The sequence below is a fragment of the Procambarus clarkii genome, chromosome 15 (genome assembly GCF_040958095.1).
Source record: "Procambarus clarkii isolate CNS0578487 chromosome 15, FALCON_Pclarkii_2.0, whole genome shotgun sequence".
Classification (NCBI taxonomy): Eukaryota; Metazoa; Arthropoda; class Malacostraca; order Decapoda; family Cambaridae; genus Procambarus; species Procambarus clarkii.
This window is the reverse complement of record NC_091164.1, coordinates 50437878-50444570: the sequence shown is the minus strand read 5'-3', so window position 1 is coordinate 50444570 and position 6693 is coordinate 50437878. Positions and strand designations below refer to the sequence as shown.

Sequence of the window (6693 nt, the reverse complement as noted above, 5' to 3'; positions counted from 1 at the left end):
TTTACTAATTTACCTGTTTTAATTATTATTTGTTTTCAAAGTTTAGTTTACCCCATTTTATTTGCTTTTTGCAGTACAATACTTTACTAATAATCTTGTAATAGTAATTGGTAATGTAGCACTTGGCCTTTCTCCTTCAGAATGTATGCACACATTATAGAAAGAAGAAGAGAATACCACACAAGATGGCAGCGTATGTCACGGGCCAAAAAGCGACGCCTAAAAGAACAGGTAAACCTCGAAGTCTTTCAGAGGTTGATAGATGGAAAGCGACTGAATACAGGCAACTCCTTCTCTACACCGGTAAGATTGTACTGAAGGGAATCTTACCCAAAGAATTGTATGACCATTTCCTGACTCTGAGTGTAGCCATTTCTATTCTTGTATCACCTAAATTGATTCAGTTAAATTACAGCCAATATGCACATGATCTTTTGCTGTACTTTGTGTTAAAGGCTCGTGAGCTGTATGGTAAGGATTTTTTAGTGTACAATGTACACTGCCTAACACACATATCCTCTGATGCCAAAGAGTTTGGTAGTTTGGACAGATGTTCAGCATTTCCATTTGAAAATTACCTGCAGCAGGTTAAGAATATGGTTCGATCAAGTAAAAACCCTCTTGTTCAAGGAGGATTTAAGGGATTTACTGGAGAACTTGGCAAAGGTATATTCACAATAGTCGTCTCTATTACTAATGACACTATTGCAGATGAAGGTATCTTTGTAAGATATTGCTATGCCACCTCCTTTTTTTATTAGGCCTGCAGTTGTGAATGGCTTTATTATCAGCCAAGTTGTAGCATACAACATAGCATATATATGTATATGGCATACATATATATATATATATATATATATATATATATATATATATATATATATATATATATATATATATATATATATATATATATATATATATATATTCAAAATTCGTCAGTGTACTACATTTTTGTTGTTGCTTTTAGGTGATGCTTTTAACCAGTGTACGTGGGTCTGATTGTGCAACCACGGTTCGAAGAATAATGAAGATATGAACAAACGGCCTGTGGTCACTATACAGTCTGGAAGGGCAAAAGAAGAAATTGGCATTTCTACAAAAACAAGAACTATATAATGTTATTTTAAGTAAGTAACCAAAAAATTAAATAATTTTTTTAAAGTTTAAAATTCACTTAAAAATTTAAATTTTAAATTAAAAAATTTTAACCAAAAAACTTAATATTTTTCATATTTGGAACCATTCCATAATATTTTCCCAAGCATAAATGATTATATTTCTATCACTTGCTCTTAAGATTGTTTCATTTAATAGAGGTTGGGCATAATTGTTCTCTGCTGCTAATAGAACTGACTGACTTAGCTATAGGAAAATGTAAACTTAATTGGTTTATCCATTACAGTATTGTGCAGTTTATTTCATGATCCTGTGCTTAATACTTGCATAAATAGTAGATTACAAAATGCATTTTTATATCATTAGTATTGAATAATAATAATGCAAATAATTGACTTATAAATGATGTACAATTAATTGGTAGGTGATATTATATTATTAATATTTTTTCATTCTTGCAAAGCCTTAACAAAGCCATTAACATGTTAATATAAACTTGATCACCTTCCACTTATTTTCTCATGTGCTACCTACATGTACAAAACCTTATTCCTAAATGCATATTTTGTTCTGAAGCTTGTCCTTTATATGTTGTGTATCACCATCTCTGGAGAGTTTTATCTGATTGATGTATAAATTACTTTTAATTTTACAGAATATTATTGTTATACTGAATTTATTATTATATAAATAACTTAATTTTACAGAATCATCTATCAACGCACATCCACAAGTTGAGGAGGAGGATGTGACCTTCCAGATTTCTCAAGTACTGAAACATAGACCAAACAGGCCTGGTGGATCTAGGTACAAGGTAAAATAATTTAAATTTTTATTTTATTTTTTTCCTAATTGTCCGATATATATATATATATATATATATATATATATATATATATATATATATATATATATATATATATATATATATATATATATATATATATATATGTCGTACCTAGTAGCCAGAACGCACTTCTCAGCCTAATATGCAAGGCCAAATTTGCCTAATAAGCCAAGTTTTCCTGAATTAATATATTTTCTATAATTTTTTTCTTATGAAATGATAAAGCTACCCATTTCATTATGTATGAGGTCAATGTTTTTTTATTGGAGTTAAAATTAACGTAGATATATGACCGAACCTAACCAACCCTACCTAACCTAACCTAACCTATCTTTATAGGTTAGGTTAGGTTAGGTAGTAGAGAAAGTTAGGTTAGGTTAGGTTAGGTAGTCGAAAAACAATTAATTCATGAAAACTTGGCTTATTAGGCAAATCGGGCCTTGCATAGTAGGCTGAGAAGAGAGTTCTGGCTACTAGGTACGACATATATATATATATATATATATATATATATATATATATATATATATATATATATATATATATATATATATATATATATATATATATATATATATGTGTGTGTGTGTGTGTGTGTGTGTCGTACCTAGTAGCCAGAACGCACATCTCAGCCTACTATACAAGGCCCGATTTGCCTAATAAGCCAAGTTTTCATGAATTAATGTTTTTTCGACTACCTAACCTAACATATTCAGCTACCTAACCTAACCTATAAAGATAGTTTAGGTAGGGTTGGTTAGGTTCGGTCATATATCTATATTAATTTTAACTCCAATAAAAAAAGAATTGACCTCATACATATTGAAATGGATAGCTTTATCATTTCATAAGAAAAAAAATAGAGAAAATATATTAATTAATGAAAACTTGGCTTATTAGGCAAATCGGGCCTTGCGTAGTAGGCTGAAAAGTGCATTCTGGCTACTAGGTACGACATATATATATATATATATATATATATATATATTTATATATATATATATATAATATATATATATATATTTATATATATATATATATAATATATATATATATATTTATATATATATATATATATAATATATATATATATATATATATTATAATATATATATATATATATATTTATATATATATATAATATATATATATATATATATTATATATATATATATATATATATATATATATATATATATATATATATATATTTATATATATATATATATATATATATATATATATATATATATATATATATATATATATATATATATATATATATATATATATATATATATATATAATATAGTGTGTGTGTAAATACCTAAGTGTAGTTACAGGATGAGACCGTCTTCCCAGCACTCTTTGTCATATAACGCTTTGAAACTACTGACAGTCTTGGCCTCCACCACCTTCTCACCTAACTTGTTCCAACCGTCTACCACGCTATTTGCGAAAGTGAATTTTCTTATATTTCTTTAGCATCTGTGTTAAGCTAGTTTCAATCTATGACCTCCTGTTCTTGAAGTTCCAGGTCTCAGGAAATCTTCGCTGTCGATTTTATCAATTCCTGATACTATTTTGTATGTAGTGATCATATCACCTCTTTCTTCTGTCTTTTAGTTTTGGCATATTTAATGCCTCTAACCTCTCCTCGTAGCTCTTGCCCTTCAGTTCTGGGAGCCACTTAGTAGCATGTCTTTGCACCTTTTCCAGTTTGTTGATGTGCTTCTTAAGATATGGGCCAACTTCTGTTGTTGGGCACCACACAACAGCTGCATATTCTAGCTTTGGCGTAACAAAAGTCATGAACAATTTCTTTAGTATATCACCATCCATGTATTTAAACGCAATTCTAAAGTTAGAAAGCGTAGCATAGGCTCCTCGCACAATATTCTTTATGTGGTTCTCAGGTGATAGTTTTCTATCTAGAACCACCCCTAGATCTCTTTCTTTATCAGAATTCTTTAAAGATTTCTCACATAATGTATAGGTTGTGTGGGGTCTATGTTCTCCTGTTCCACATTCCATAGCATGGCATTTATTAACATTAAATTCCATTTGCCAAGTGGTGCTCCATATACTTATTTTATCCAGGTTTTCTTGAAGGGCATGACAATCATCTAAATTTCTTATCCTTCCTATTATCTTAGCATCATCAGCAAACATGTTCATGTAATTCTGTATACCAACTGGTAGATCATTTATGTAGACAATAAACATCACTGGTGCAAGAACTGAACCCTGTGGTACTCCACTTGTGACATTTCTCCAGTCCGATACATTGCCTCTGATTACTGCCCTCATTTTTCTATCAGTCAGAAAATTTTTCATCCATGTTAGAAGCTTACCTGTCACCCCTCCAATATTTTCCAGTTTCCAGAACAACCTCTCTATGTGGAACTCTGTCGAATGCCTTTTTTAGGTCCAGATAGATGCAGTCAACCCAACCATCTCTTTCCTGTAATATATCTGTTGCTCGATCATAGAAACTGAGTAAATTCGATACACAGGATCTTCCAAATCGAAAACCATACTGTCTGTCTGAAATTATATCATTTCTCTCCAGGTGTTCTACCCATTTAGTTTTAATTATTTTTTCCAATATTCCAATTCCAATTTTTTCCAATAATGTGTGTGTGTGTATGTATATTTGTGTTGTTGAATATGACCGAAAGTCATAGTCTTTCTGCCCCTCTCCTTACTGCTATTGTTGTTTCTCGCATCTTTGTATTGCTTGTATGTTTGGGCAATTTTTCCCTTTTTCCTAGTTCTGCATCTCTGCTTTAGTATAAATTTTGTTGTGCCATTATCATATATTTCACAAAACTTGACATACATCTCATTTACTTCATGTCCTAACAGCAAGTGTTTGTCAAATTCCTTAAGGAAATATCTGAGTTCCCCATAATGACCTCTCCACAAGTCAGGTTTTTCAACTGCTTCAAGCTCATTTTCTTCCAGATTATAATGCATTGCATACTTTATTCCCAAAAAGACATGGTCACTTTTACCCAAGTGACAATGTCACTTGGGTAAAAGGAGGGAGGTACTGAAAGGAGGAAAAGGGAGGTACCAAAGGAGGGAGGTACTGAATGATAAATATATCTTTCTCTTTCCTGGTAAATATAATATCCAGCATGGAGGGAACATCCCCTTCCCTCATCCTCGTAGCTTGTTTAACATGTAGAAACATGAATGTTTACAGGGTGAGGTTTACGAAATTATATATATATATATATATATATATATATATATATATATATATATATATATATATATATATATATATATATATATATATATATATATATAATATATATATATATATATATATATATAATATATAAAGTTTGTGTGTGTGTAATTTATATAAATAAATAATTAAATATTAATTTTGTTAATATCTTTTCAGGGAAAGCTTGCAAGTACAATTCGTATACAAGAGGGGCAACAAGAGCCAGAGGATGTCTACTAAGGAAATATATAAGTCTTTATCCTCACACTCTTGATATATGGTCTTCTCTGGTCTCTTTATTTTCTCTCCTCACAAATGTCCCTTTTTTTTTATTTCTTTTACGTTTCTCTCCTGTTTTTCTTAACTTTTAATCTCTCCTTTCCTCCTCTCTTCTAACACCTCTCGTTTCCTGTCTCTTCTAGCTTCTCTCTTCCTTTACTTTTTATATTTGTGGTATTCATTTATGTCATTTTTATCTTGCATATTTTTCTTGTATCTTTTTCTTATCTTGTGTTTCTCTTCCCCTTCTCTTCAATGATTTCTCATTTCTCTCCTCTCTCTGTTGTTTCTGTTCTGTCTTCTCTCTCCTTGCCTTAATTTTGTTCTGTCTCCTCTTTTGTTGTGTGTGTGTCTTTCTGTCTCTGTCTGTCTCTCTCTCTCTCTCTCTCTCTCTCTCTCTCTCTCTCTCTCTCTCTCTCTGGCTCTCTGGCTCTCTGGCTCTCTCTCTCTCTGGCTCTCTCTCTCTCTCTCTGGCTCTCTTGCTCTCTCTCTGGCTCTCTTGCTCTCTCTCTGGCTCTCTTGCTCTCTCTCTGGCTCTCTTGCTCTGGCTCTCTTGCTCTCTCTCTGGCTCTCTTGCTCTCTCTGGCTCTCTTGCTCTCTCTGGCTCTCTTGCTCTCTCTCTGGCTCTCTTGCTCTCTCTCTCTCTCTCTCTCTCCCCCTCTCTTTCTCTCTTTCTCTGGCTCTCTCGCTCTCTCTGGCTCTCGCTCTCTCTGGCTCTCGCTCTCTCTGGCTCTCGCTCTCTGGCTCTCTCTCTCTGGCTCTCTCTCTCTCTGGCTCTCTCTCTCTCTGGCTCTCTCTCTCTGGCTCTCTCTCTCTGGCTCTCTCTCTCTGGCTCTGACTCTCTCTCTAGCTCTGACTCACTCTCTGGCTCTGGCTCACGCTCTCTCTCTCTGGCTCTCTCTCTCTCTCTCTGGCTCTGGCTCTCTCTCTCTCTCTGGCTCTGGCTCTCTCTCTCTCTCTGGCTCTCTCTCTCTCTCTGGCTCTCTCTCTCTCTGGCTCTCTCTCTCTCTCTGGCTCTCTCTCTCTCTCTGGCTCTCTCTTTCTCTCTGGCTCTCTCTTTCTCTCTGGCTCTCTCTCTGGCTCTGGCCCTCTCTCTCCCCCTCTCTTTCTCTCTTTCTCTGGCTCTCTCGCTCTCTCTGGCTCTCGCTCTCTCTGGCTCTCGCTCTCTCTGGCTCTCGCTCTCTGGCTCTCTCTCTCTGGCTCTCTC

At 33.7% G+C, this 6693-nt stretch overlaps 1 long non-coding RNA gene across 1 annotated transcript; it reads left to right on the top strand.

Moving 5' to 3' along the window:
* The first annotated feature begins 951 nt into the window (after positions 1–951).
* On the top strand, positions 952–5901 carry LOC138365151 (uncharacterized). The gene is made up of 3 exons (XR_011228697.1): positions 952–1130; positions 1827–1933; positions 5385–5901. It is a non-coding gene; the product is annotated as an uncharacterized lncRNA (long non-coding RNA).
* Positions 5902–6693: the final 792 nt, after the last annotated feature.